We start from the raw sequence: 15,053 nt of genomic DNA on the forward strand, positions 1-15,053 counted from the left end.
TATCTTTAGGTTGTCTTTAAAATTATACCATATTCTACATTTGTATTAATGTATGCTAAACTTTTTTTCATGGTAAATGAGAATTCGTTCACTTGTTTTGATCAATTAATTAATAAAACTTCATAATACCCCTAAATCGATGAATAACCACTATAAAATTATTTCTTGATAAACGGAGAGCACAAAGGCTCCAACCTCTTTGAACATCATCATATGTTAGTGGAGGATGCAACTAGGCATTAAACAATATTGTCATATTTTTTGAAATTTTCTCAAATATATGGGCTAACCCCTACAAAAATAATGAGTTTTGGTAAATACTTTATATACTGAAGCCTATAATCTTTAGTGTTGTTTTAAAATTTCTACTATATTCTACATTTGTATTAATGTATGCTAAACTCTTTTTCATGGTAAATGAGCATCGTTCAATTGTTTTTATCAATTAATTTAATAAAACTTCATAATACCCCCTAAATCGATGGAATAACCACTATAAAATTATTATTTTCTTGATAAACGGAGAGCAAAAAGGCTCCAAACCTCTTTGAACATCATCATATGTTAGTGGAGGATGCAACTAGGCATTAAAACAATATTGTCATATTTTTTGAAATTTTCTCAAAATATATGGGCTAACCCCTACAAAAATATTGAGTTTTTGGTAAATACTTTATATACTGAAGCCTATAATCTCTAGTGTTGTTTTAAAATTTCTACCATATTCTACATTTGTATTAATGTATGCTAAACTCTTTTTCATGGTAAATGAGCATCGTTCAATTGTTTTGATCAATTAATTTAGTAAAACTTCATAATACCCCCTAAATCGATGAAATAACCATTATAAAATTATTATTTCGTTGATAAACGGAGAGCACAAAGGCTCCAAACCTCTTTGAACATCATCATATGTTAGTTTAGGATGCAACTAGGCATTAAAACAATATTGTCATATTTTTTGAAATTTTCTCAAAATATATGGGCTAACCCCTACAAAAATATTGAGTTTTTGGTAAATACTTTATATTAAAGCCTATAATCTTAGTGTTGTTTTAAATTTCTACCATATTCTACATTTGTATTATTGTATGCTAAATCTTTTTCATGGTAAATGAGCATCGTTCAATTTTTTTTATCAATTAATTTAATAAAACTTTATAATACCCCCTAAATCGATGGAATGACCACTATATTATTATTATTTTCTTGATAAACGGAGAGCAAAAGGCTCCAAACCTCTTTGAACATCATCATATGTTAGTGGACGATGCAACTAGGCATTAAAACAGTATTGTCATATTTTTTGAAATTTTCTCAAAATATATGGGTTAACCCCTACAAAAATATTGAGTTTTTGGTAAATACTTTATATACTGAAGCCTATAATCTTAGTGTTGTCTTAAAATTTCTACCATATTCTACATTTGTATTAATGTATGCTAAACTCTTTTTCATGGTAAATGAGAATCGTTCAATTTTTTTTATCAATTAATTTAATAAAACTTCATAATACCCCCTAAATCGATGGAATACCACTATAAAATTATTATTTTTCTTGATAACGGAGAGCACAAAGGCTCCAAACCTCTTTGAACATCATCATATGTTAGTGGAGGATGCAACTAGGCATTAAAACAATATTGTCATATTTTTTGAAATTTTCTCAAATTATATAGGCTAACCCCTACAAAAATATTGAGTTTTTGGTAAATACTTTATATACAGAAGCCTATAATCTTTATTGTTGTTTTAAAATTTCTACCATATTCTACATTTGTATTAATGTATGCTAAACTCTTTTTCATGGTAAATGAGCATCGTTCAATTTTTTTTATCAGTTAATTTAGTAAAACTTTATAATACCCCCTAAATCGATTGAATGACCACTATAAAATTATTATTTTCTTGATAAACAGAGAGCAAAAAGGCTCCAAACCTCTTTGAACATCATCATATGTTAGTGGAGGATGCAACTAGGCATTAAAACAATATTGTCATATTTTTTGAAATTTTCTCAAAATATATGGGCTAACCCCTACAAAAATATTGAGTTTTTGGTAAATACTTTATATACTGAAGCCTATAATCTTTAGTGTTGTTTTAAAATTTCTACCATATTCTACATTTGTATTAATGTATGCTAAACTCTTTTTCATGGTAATTGAGCATCGTTCAATTGATTTTATCAATTAATTTAGTAAAACTTCATAATACCCCCTAATTTGATGGAATAACCACTATAAAATTATAATTTTCTTGATAAACGGAGAGCACAAAGGCTCCAAACCTCTTTGAACATCGTCATATGTTAGTGCAGGATGCAACTAGGCATTAAAAAATTATTGTCATATTTTTTGAAATTTTCTCAAAATCTATGGGGTAACCCCTACAAAAATATTGAGTTTGTTGGTAAATACTTTATATATTGAGCCTATAATCTTTAGTGTTGTTTTAAAATTTCTACCATATTCTACATTTGTATTAATGTATGCTAAACTCTTTCTCATGGTAAATGAGCATCGTTCAATTGTTTTTATCAATTAATTTAATAAAACTTCATAATACCCCATAAATCGATGGAATGACCACTATAAAATTATTATTTTCTTGATAAACGGAGAGCACAAAGGCTCCAAACCTCTTTGAACATCATCATATGTTAGTGGAGGATGCAACTAGGCATTAAAACAATATTGTCATATTTTTTGAAATTTTCTCAAAATATATGGGCTAACCCCTACAAAAATATTGAGTTTTTGGTAAATATTTTATATACTGAAGCCTATAATCTTTAGTGTTGTTTTAAAATTTCAACCATATTCTACATTTGTATTAATGTATGCTAAATCTTTTTCTTGGTAAATGAGCATCGTTCATTTTTTTTATCAATTAATTTAGTAAAACTTCATAATACCCCCTAAATCGATGGAATGACCACTATAAAATTATTATTTTCTTGATAAACGGAGAGCAAAAAGGCTCCAAACCTCTTTGAACATCATCATATGTTAGTGGAGGATGCAACTAGGCATTAAAACAATATTGTCATATTTTTTGAAATTTTCTCAAAATATATGGGGTAACCCTTACAAAAATATTGAGTTTGTTGGTAAATACTTTATATACTGAAGCCTATAATCTTTAGTGTTGTTTTAAAATTTCTACCATATTCTACATTTGTATTAATGTATGCTAAACTCTTTTTCATGGTAAATGAGCATCGTTCAATTGTTTTGATCAATTAATTTAGTAAAACTTCATAATACTCCCTAAATCGATGGAATAACCACTATAAAATTATTATTTTCTTGATAAACGGAGACGACAAAAGCTCAAAACCTCTTTGAACATCATCTAATGTTAGTGCAGGATGCCACTAGGCATTAAAACAATATTGTCATATTTTTTGAAATTTTCTCAAATTATATGAGCTAACCCCTACAAAAATATTGAGTTTTTGGTAAATACTTTATATACTGAAGCCTATAATCTTTAGTGTTGTTTTAAAATTTCTACCATATTCTACATTTGTATTAATGTATGCTAAACTCTTTTTCATGGTAAATGAGCATCGTTCAATTGTTTTTATCAATTAATTTAGTAAAACTTCATAATACCCCCTAAATCGATGGAATAACCACTATAAAATTATTATTTTCTTGATAAACGGAGAGCACAAAGGCTCCAAACCTCTTTGAACATCATCATATGTTAGTGCAGGATGCAACTAGGCATTAAAACAATATTGTCATATTTTTTGAAATTTTTTCAAAATCTATGGGCTAACCCCTACAAAAATATTGAGTTTTTGGTAAATACTTTATATACTGAAGCCTATAATCTTTAGTGTTGTTTTAAAATTTCTACCATATTCTACATTTGTATTAATGTATGCTAAACTCTTTTTCATGGTAAATGAGCATCGTTCAATTGTTTTTATCAATTAATTTAGTAAAACTTCATAATACTCACTAAATCGATGGAATAACCATTATAAAATTATTATTTTCTTGATAAACGGAGACGACAAAGGCTCAAAACCTCTTTGAACATCATCATATGTTAGTGCAGGATGCAACTAGGCATTAAAACAATATTGTCATATTTTTTGAAATTTTCTCAAAATCTATGGGCTAACCCCTACAAAAATATTGAGTTTTTGGTAAATACTTTATATACTGAAGCCTATAATCTTTAGTGTTGTTTTAAAATTTCTACCATATTCTACATTTGTATTAATGTATGCTAAACTCTTTTTCATGGTAAATGAGCATCGTTCAATTGTTTTTATCAATTAATTTAGTAAAACTTCATAATACCCCCTAAATCGATGGAATAACCACTATAAAATTATTATTTTCTTGATAAACGGAGAGCACAAAGGCTCCAAACCTCTTTGAACATCATCATATGTTAGTGTAGGATGCAACTAGGCATTAAAACAATATTGTCATATTTTTTGAAATTTTCTCAAAATCTATGGGCTAACCCCTACAAAAATATTGAGTTTTTGGTAAATACTTTATATACTGAAGCCTATAATCTTTAGTGTTGTTTTAAAATTTCTACCATATTCTACATTTGTATTAATGTATGCTAAACTCTTTTTCATGGTAAATGAGCATCGTTCAATTGTTTTTATCAATTAATTTAGTAAAACTTCATAATACCCCCTAAATCGATGGAATAACCATTATAAAATTATTATTTTCTTGATAAACGGAGACGACAAAGGCTCAAACCTCTTTGAACATCATCTATGTTAGTGCAGGATGCACTAGGCATTAAAACAATATTGTCATATTTTTTGAAATTTTCTCAAAATATATGGGCTAACCCCTACAAAAATATTGAGTTTTTGGTAAATACTTTATATATTAAAGCCTATAATCTTTAGTGTTGTTTTAAAATTTCTACCATATTCTAATTTGTATTAATGTATGCTAAATCTTTTCATGGTAAATGAGCATCGTTCAATTTTTTTTATCAATTAATTTAGTAAAACTTTATAATACCCCCTAAATCGATGGAATAACCACTATAAAATTATTATTTTCTTGATAAACGGAGAGCACAAAGGCTCCAAACCTCTTTGAACATCATCATATGTTAGTGGAGGATGCAACTAGGCATTAAAACAATATTGTCATATTTTTTGAAATTTTCTCAAAATATATGGGCTAACCCCTACAAAATATTGAGTTTTTGGTAAATACTTTATATACTGAAGCCTATAATCTTTAGTGTTGTTTTAAAATTTCTACCATATTCTACATTTGTATTAATGTATGCTAAACTCTTTTTCATGGTAAATGAGCATCGTTCAATTGTTTTTATCAATTAATTTGGTAAAACTTCATAATACTACCTAAATCGATGGAATAACCATTATAAAATTATTATTTTCTTTATAAACGGAGACGACAAAGGCTCAAAACCTCTTTGAACATCATCTAATGTTAGTGCAGGATGCCACTAGGCATTAAAACAATATTGTCATATTTTTTGAAATTTTCTCAAAATCTATGGGCTAACCCCTACAAAAATATTGAGTTTTTGGTAAATACTTTATATACTGAAGCCTATAATCTCTAGTGTTGTTTTAAAATTTCTACCATATTCTACATTTGTATTAATGTATGCTAAACTCTTTTTCATGGTAAATGAGCATCGTTCAATTGTTTTGATCAATTAATTTAGTAAAACTTCATAATACCCCCTAAATCGATGGAATAACCGTTATAAAATTATTATTTTCTTGATAAACGGAGACGACAAAGGCTCAAACCTCTTTGAACATCATCTATGTTAGTGCAGGATGCCACTAGGCATTAAAACAATATTGTCATATTTTTTGAAATTTTCTAAAAATCTATGGGCTAACCCCTACAAAAATATTGAGTTTTTGGTAAATATTTTATATATTAAAGCCTATAACCTTTAGTGTTGTTTTAAATTTTCTACAATATTCTACATTTGTATTAATGTATGCTAAACTCTTTTTCATGGTAAATGCGCATCGTTCAATTGTTTTTATTAATTAATTTATTAAAACTTCATAATACCCCCTAAATCGATGGAATAACCACTATAAAATTATTATTTTCTTGATAAACGGAGAGCACAAAGGCTCCAAACCTCTTTGAACATCATCATATGTTAGTGTAGGATGTAACTAGGCATTAAAACAATATTGTCATATTTTTTGAAATTTTCTCAAAATCTATGGGCTAACCCCTACAAAAATATTGAGTTTTTGGTAAATACTTTATATACTGAAGCCTATAATCTCTAGTGTTGTTTTAAAATTTCTACCATATTCTACATTTGTATTAATGTATGCTAAACTCTTTTTCATGGTAAATGAGCATCGTTCAATTGTTTTGATCAATTAATTTAGTAAAACTTCATAATACCCCCTAAATAAAAGGAATAACCATTATAAAATTATTATTTTCTTGATAAACGGAGACGACAAAGGCTCAAAACCTCTTTGAACATCATCTAATGTTAGTGCAGGATGCCACTAGGCATTAAAACAATATTGTCATATTTTTTGAAATTTTCTCAAAATATATGGGCTAACCCCTACAAAAATATTGAGTTTTTGGTAAATACTTTATAAATTAAAGCCTATAATCTTTAGTGTTGTTTTAAAATTTCTACCATATTCTAAATTTGTATTAATGTATGCTAAATCTTTTTCATGGTAAATGAGCATCGTTCAATTTTTTTTATCAATTAATTTAGTAAAACTTTATAATACCCCCTAAATCGATGGAATGACCACTATAAAATTATTATTTTCTTGATAAACGGAGAGCAAAAAGGCTCCAAACCTCTTTGAACATCATCATATGTTAGTGGAGGATGCAACTAGGCATTAAAACAATATTTTCATATTTTTTGAAATTTTCTCAAAATATATGGGCTAACCCCTACAAAAATATTGAGTTTTTGGTAAATACTTTATATATTGAGCCTATAATCTTTAGTGTTGTTTTAAAATTTCTACCATATTCTACATTTGTATTAATGTATGCTAAACTCTTTTTCATGGTAAATGAGCATCGTTCAATTGTTTTGATCAATTAATTTAGTAAAACTTCATAATACTCCCTAAATCGATGGAAAAACCATTATAAAATTATTATTTTCTTGATAAACGGAGACGACAAAGGCTCAAAACCTCTTTGAACATCATCTAATGTTAGTGCAGGATGCCACTAGGCATTAAAACAATATTGTCATATTTTTTGAAATTTTCTCAAAATATATGGGCTAACCCCTACAAAAATATTGAGTTTTTGGTAAATACTTTATATATTGAGCCTATAATCTTTAGTGTTGTTTTAAAATTTCTACCATATTCTACATTTGTATTAATGTATGCTAAATTCTTTTTCATGGTAAATGAGCATCGTTCAATTGTTTTTATCAATTAATTTAGTAAAACTTCATAATACCCCCTAAATCGATGGAATAACCACTATAAAATTATTATTTTCTTGATAAACGGAGACGACAAAGGCTCAAAACCTCTTTGAACATCATCTTATATTAGTGCAGGATGCCACTAGGCATTAAAACAATATTGTCATATTTTTTGAAATTTTCTTAAAATATATGGGCTAACGCCTACAAAAATATTGAGTTTTTAGTAAATACTTTATATATTAAAGCCTATAATCTTTAGTGTTGTTTTAAAATTTATACCATATTCTAAATTTGTATTATTGTATGCTAAATCTTTTTCATGGTAAATGAGCATCGTTCAATTTTTTTTATCAATTAATTTAATAAAACTTTATAATACCCCCTAAATCGATGGAATGACCACTATAAAATTATTATTTTCTTGATAAACGGAGAGCAAAAAGGCTCCAAACCTCTTTGAACATCATCATATGTTAGTGGAGGATGCAACTAGGCATTAAAACAATATTGTCATATTTTTTGAAATTTTCTCAAAATATATGGGCTAACCCCTACAAAAATATTGAGTTTTTGGTAAATACTTTATATACTGAAGCCTATAATCTTTAGTGTTGTTTTAAAATTTCTACCATATTCTAAATTTGTATTAATGTATGCTAAACTCTTTTTCATGGTAAATGAGCATCGTTCAATTTTTTTATCAATTAATTTAGTAAAACTTTATAATACCCCCTAAATCGATGGAATAACCACTATAAAATTATTATTTTCTTGATAAACGGAGAGCACAAAGGCTCCAAACCTCTTTGAACATCATCATATGTTAGTGGAGGATGCAACTAGGCATTAAAACAATATTGTCATATTTTTTGAAATTTTCTCAAAATATATGGGCTAACCCCTACAAAAATATTGAGTTTTTGGTAAATACTTTATATACTGAAGCCTATAATCTTTAGTGTTGTTTTAAAATTTCTACCATATTTTACATTTGTATTAATGTATGCTAAACTCTTTTTCATGGTAAATGAGCATCGTTCAATTGTTTTTATCAATTAATTTATTAAAACTTCATAATACCCCCTAAATCGATGGAATAACCACTATAAAATTATTATTTTCTTGATAAACGGAGAGCACAAAGGCTCCAAACCTCTTTGAACATCATCATATGTTAGTTGTGCAGGATGCAACTAGGCATTAAAACAATATTGTCATATTTTTTGAAATTTTCTCAAAATCTATGGGCTAACCCCTACAAAAATATTGAGTTTTTGGTAAATACTTTATATACTGAAGCCTATAATCTTTAGTGTTGTTTTAAAATTTCTACCATATTCTACATTTGTATTAATGTATGCTAAATCTTTTTCATGGTAAATGAGCATCGTTCAATTTTTTTTATCAATTAATTTAGTAAAACTTCATAATACCCCCTAAATCGATGGAATAACCACTATAAAATTATTATTTTCTTGATAAACGGAGAGCAAAAAGGCTCCAAACCTCTTTGAACATCATCATATGTTAGTGGAGGATGCAACTAGGCATTAAAACAATATTGTCATATTTTTTGAAATTTTCTCAAAATATATGGGCTAACCCCTACAAAAATATTGAGTTTTTGGTAAATACTTTATATACTGAAGCCTATAATCTTTAGTGTTGTTTTAAAATTTCTACCATATTCTACATTTGTATTAATGTATGCTAAACTCTTTTTCATGGTAAATGAGCATCGTTCAATTGTTTTTATCAATTAATTTAGTAAAACTTCATAATACCCCCTAAATCGATGGAATAACCACTATAAAATTATTATTTTCTTGATAAACGGAGAGCACAAAGGCTCCAAACCTCTTTGAACATCATCATATGTTAGTGTAGGATGCAACTAGGCATTAAAACAATATTGTCATATTTTTTGAAATTTTCTCAAAATCTATGGGCTAACCCCTACAAAAATATTGAGTTTTTGGTAAATACTTTATATACTGAAGCCTATAATCTTTAGTGTTGTTTTAAAATTTCTACCATATTCTACATTTGTATTAATGTATGCTAAACTCTTTTTCATGGTAAATGAGCATCGTTCAATTGTTTTATCAATTAATTTAGTAAAACTTCATAATACCCCCTAAATCGATGGAATAACCACTATAAAATTATTATTTTCTTGATAAACGGAGACGACAAAGGCTCCAAACCTCTTTGAACATCATCATATGTTAGTGCAGGATGCAACTAGGCATTAAAACAATATTGTCATATTTTTTGAAATTTTCTCAAAATATATGGGCTAACCCCTACAAAAATATTGAGTTTTTGGTAAATACTTTATATATTAAAGCCTATAATCTTTAGTGTTGTTTTAAAATTTCTACCATATTCTAAATTTGTATTAATGTATGCTAAATCTTTTTCATGGTAAATGAGCATCGTTCAATTTTTTTATCAATTAATTTAGTAAAACTTTATAATACCCCCTAAATCGATGGAATAACCACTATAAAATTATTATTTTCTTGATAAACGGAGAGCCAAAGGCTCCAAACCTCTTTGAACATCATCATATGTTAGTGGAGGATGCAACTAGGCATTAAAACAATATTGTCATATTTTTTGAAATTTTCTCAAAATCTATGGGCTAACCCCTACAAAAATATTGAGTTTTTGGTAAATACTTTATATACTGAAGCCTATAATCTTTAGTGTTGTTTTAAAATTTCTACCATATTCTACATTTGTATTAATGTATGCTAAACTCTTTTTCATGGTAAATGAGCATCGTTCAATTTTTTTTATCAATTAATTTAATAAAACTTCATAATACCCCCTAAATCGATGGAATAACCACTAAAAAATTATTATTTTCTTGATAAACGGAGAGCACAAAGGCTCCAAACCTCTTTGAACATCATCATATGTTAGTGCAGGATGCAACTAGGCATTAAAACAATATTGTCATATTTTTTGAAATTTTCTCAAAATATATGGGCTAACTAACCCCTACAAAAATATTGAGTTTTTGGTAAATACTTTATATACTGAAGCCTATAATCTTTAGTGTTGTTTTAAAATTTCTACCATATTCTACATTTGTATTAATGTATGCTAAACTCTTTTTCATGGTAAATGAGCATCGTTCAATTGTTTTTATCAATTAATTTAGTAAAACTTCATAATACCCCCTAAATCGATGGAATAACCACTATAAAATTATTATTTTCTTGATAAACGGAGAGCACAAAGGCTCCAAACCTCTTTGAACATCATCATATGTTAGTGCAGGATGCAACTAGGCATTAAAACAATATTGTCATATTTTTTGAAATTTTTTCAAAATCTATGGGGTAACCCCTACAAAAATATTGAGTTTGTTGGTAAATACTTTATATACTGAAGCCTATAATCTTTATTGTTGTTTAAAAATTTCTACCATATTCTACATTTGTATTAATGTATGCTAAACTCTTTTTCATGGTAAATGAGCATCGTTCAATTGTTTTGATCAATTAATTTAGTAAAACTTCATAATACTCCCTAAATCGATGGAATAACCATTATAAAATTATTATTTTCTTGATAAACGGAGACGGAAAAGGCTCAAAACCTCTTTGAACATCATCTAATGTTAGTGCAGGATGCCACTAGGCATTAAAACAATATTGTCATATTTTTTGAAATTTTCTCAAAATCTATGGGCTAACCCCTACAAAAATATTGAGTTTTTGGTAAATACTTTATATACTGAAACCTATAATCTCTAGTGTTGTTTTAAAATTTCTACCATATTCTACATTTGTATTAATGTATGCTAAACTCTTTTTCATGGTAAATGAGCATCGTTCAATTGTTTTGATCAATTAATTTAGTAAAACTTCATAATACCCCCTAAATCGATGGAATAACCGTTATAAAATTATTATTTTCTTGATAAACGGAGACGACAAAGACTCAAAACCTCTTTGAACATCATCTAATGTTAGTGCAGGATGCCACTAGGCATTAAAACAATATTGTCATATTTTTTGAAATTTTCTCAAAATATATGGGCTAACCCCTACAAAAATATTGAGTTTTTGGTAAATACTTTATATACTGAAGCATATAATCTTTAGTGTTGTTTTAAAATTTCTACCATATTCTACATTTGTATTAATGTATGCTAAACTCTTTTTCATGGTAAATGAGCATCGTTCAATTGTTTTTATCAATTAATTTAATAAAACTTCATAATACCCCCTAAATCGATGGAATAACCACTATAAAATTATTATTTTCTTGATAAACGGAGAGCAAAAAGGCTCCAAACCTCTTTGAACATCATCATATGTTAGTGGAGGATGCAACTAGGCATTAAAACAATGTTGTCATATTTTTTGAAATTTTCTCAAAATATATGGGCTAACCCCTACAAAAATATTGAGTTTTTGGTAAATTCTTTATATATTGAATCCTATAATCTTTAGTGTTGTTTTAAAATTTCTACCATATTCTACATTTGTATTAATGTATGCTAAACTCTTTTTCATGGTAAATGAGCATCGTTCAATTGTTTTTATCAATTAATTTAATAAAACTTCATAATACCCCCTAAATCGATGGAATAACCACTATAAAATTATTATTTTCTTGATAAACGGAGACGAGAAAGGCTCAAAACCTCTTTGAACATCATCTAATGTTAGTTCAGGATGCCACTAGGCATTAAAACAATAATGTCATATTTTTTGAAATTTTCTCAAAATCTATGGGCTAACCCCTACAAAAATATTGAGTTTTTTGGTAAATACTTTATATATTGAGCTTCCTCATCCTCGTTGTCCTCAAGTAGGTTGGCTTTCCTCCAACATTCGGCTTCAATGGAAGCAAGCTGGAGGGTATCCACAGGTGATACCTCTTTTCCATTAAAAACTTTATCATTTCGTGCCTTCCAAATGTACCATAAGATCCATGGGAAAGTTTCAATAAGTGGTTCCATACATGCCACATTTTTCTTCTTCCAAAAGAGGAAGCTCACGTTTTGATAAATAGAGGTACTCGGGAAGTAACCCGGAACGGACAAATAGTCTGATAAAGCCCACACCTGAAGGGCGGGGGGACATTCAAAAAGAAGATGGTTAATGGTTTCCTCAGGGTCACCGCATCTAGGACAGCTCCTATCAGTGCCCAGGTGTCTATAAACAAGTCTTTCTGTCGTTGCAATGCATCCTGTCAAGGCTTGCCACATAAAGTGTCTCATCTTCCCAGGAGCATGAATGCTCCACACATGGCTCTGTAAACCAGTGATACTAGGTTGTACAACCTGAACTTCAACGTCACACGCTTTGATCTCCTGTAACCGTTTATATCCTGATTTTACTGAGTAAACTCCCGATTTTGTGTAGTTCCATGCATACCCGTCCATGGACCATGTGTTGCTCGGTCGCAGTTTGAGAATAAGCGGGATATCCTTCGGGTGAAAATATTCTAGTAAAAGATTAGTATCCCAATCCCTTGTATCAAGGACTCTGCAGAAGTTGTGAGCTACTGCATGATTGGAGGATTAAGAAGGTCCTTTGATCAAAAAATAAAATAAAAAAGAAGGCCCAAGCCTTATGGGGAGGGGGTTCCTCCAATAGGGACAGCACATCCCCCACTTCAAGTGCACCTCTGTATCGATCTTAGGAACATTCACTTCCGTCGACGAGAAGGGAAAGGGCACAGCTCCCAGTTACCATCCTATTTATCTCTTTTATTAAGATAGAATCATGATCAAACTTTTTTTGTAAATTTTTAAATTAAATACAATTTTCATTATACAAGTAAATTCATTCTTCTAGTTAAGTTCAACATAAGTTTAATAAAGTTAGTGTTTTAAAAAAAATTATTATTCTAATTATGAAAAACAACATTATACTATTAAATATGTTATTAAACAACACAATAATTAATTTTGTATCTAAACAATATAAAATCATTTGATTCAAAACCACTCAAATATAAAAGTTGAGATGGGATTTATGGTTAGGTTTAGGTAGGATTTAGGGTTAGGTTTAGGCAGGGTTTAGGTTAGCAGGGTTTAGGGTTAGGTTGGGTTTAAGGTTAGAAAGGGTTTAGGGTTAGGCAGGGTTTAGGGTTAGGTAGGGTTTAGTGTTAGAAATGGTTTAGGGTTAGAAAGGGTTTAGGGTTAGGTTTAGGCAGGGTTTAGGTTAGCAGGGTTTAGGGTTAGGTTGGGTTTAGGGTTAGGTAGATTTTAGGGTTAGGCAGGGTTTAGGGTTAAAAAGGGTTTAGGGTTAGGTAAGGTTTAGGGTTAGGTAGGGTTTAAGGTTAGTAGGGTTTAGGGTTAGGTAGGGTTTAGAATTAGGTAGGGTTTAGGGTTAGGCAGGATTTAGAATTAGGCAGGTTTTAGGGTTAGGCAGGTTTTAGGGTTAGGTAGGGTTTAGGGTTAGAAAGGGTTTAGGGTTAGGTAGGGTTTAGGATTAGAAAGGGTTTAGGGTTCGGTAGGGTTTAGGGTTAGAAAGAGTTTAGGATTAGGTAGGGTTTAGGATTAGTAGGGTTTAGGGTTAGGTAGGGTTTAGAATTAGGTAGGGTTTAAGGTTAGGCAGGGTTTAAGGTTAGGCAGAGTTTAGGGTTAGGCAGGGTTTAGGGTTAGAAAGGGTTTAGGGTTAGATAGGGTTTAGGGTTAGGTAGGGTTTAGGGTTAGGTAGGGTTTAGGGTTAGAAAGGGTTTAAGGTTAGGTAGGGTTTAGGGTAGGTAGGGTTTAGGGTTAGGTAGAGTTAGCGGTAGGTAAAGTTTAGGGTTAGGTAGGGTTTAGAGTTTGGTAGGGTTTAAGGTTAGTAGGGTTTAGGGTTAGGCAAGGTTTAGAATTAGGTAGGGTTTAGGGTTAGGCAGGGTTAAGGGTTAGGCAGGGTTTAGGGTTAGGCAGGGTTTAGGGTTAGGTAGGGTTTAGAGTTAGAAAGGGTTTAAGGTTAGAAAGGGTTTAGGGTTAGAAAGGGTTTAGGGTTAGGTAGGGTTTAGGGTTAGGCAGGGTTTAGGGTTAGGCAGGGTTTAGGGTTAGGCAGGGTTTAGAGTTAGTAGGGTTTAGGGTTAGATAGGGTTTAAGGTTAGGTAGGGTTTAGGGTAGGTAGGGTTTAGGGTTAGGCAGGGTTTAGGGTTAGTAGGGTTTAGAATTAGGTAGGGTTTAAGGTTAGGCAGGGTTTAGGGTTAGACAGGGTTTAGGGTTAGTAGGGTTTAGGGTTAGGAAGGGTTTAGGGTTAGGTAGGGTTTAGGGTTAGAAAGGGTTTATGGTTAAGTAGGGTTTATGGTAGGTAGGGTTTAGGGTTAGGTAGGGTTAAGGGTAGGTAGGGTTTAGGGTTAGGTAGGGTTTAGGGTTAGTAGGGTTTAGAATTAGGTAGGATTTAGGGTTAGGTTAGGTTTAGGGTGAGGTAGGGTTTAGGGTTAGTAGGGTTTAGGGTTAGAAAGGATTTAGGGTTAGAAAGGGTTTAGGGTTAGGTAGGGTTTAGGATTAGGTAGAGTTTAGAATTAGGTAGGGTTTAGGGTTAGGTAGGGTTTAGGGTTAGTAGGGTTTAGGGTTAGGTAGGGTTTAGGGCTAGATAGGATTTAGGTTTAGAAAGGTTTTAGGATTAGGT

The sequence above is a fragment of the Brassica napus genome, chromosome A9 (genome assembly GCF_020379485.1).
Source record: "Brassica napus cultivar Da-Ae chromosome A9, Da-Ae, whole genome shotgun sequence".
Classification (NCBI taxonomy): domain Eukaryota; kingdom Viridiplantae; phylum Streptophyta; class Magnoliopsida; order Brassicales; family Brassicaceae; genus Brassica; species Brassica napus.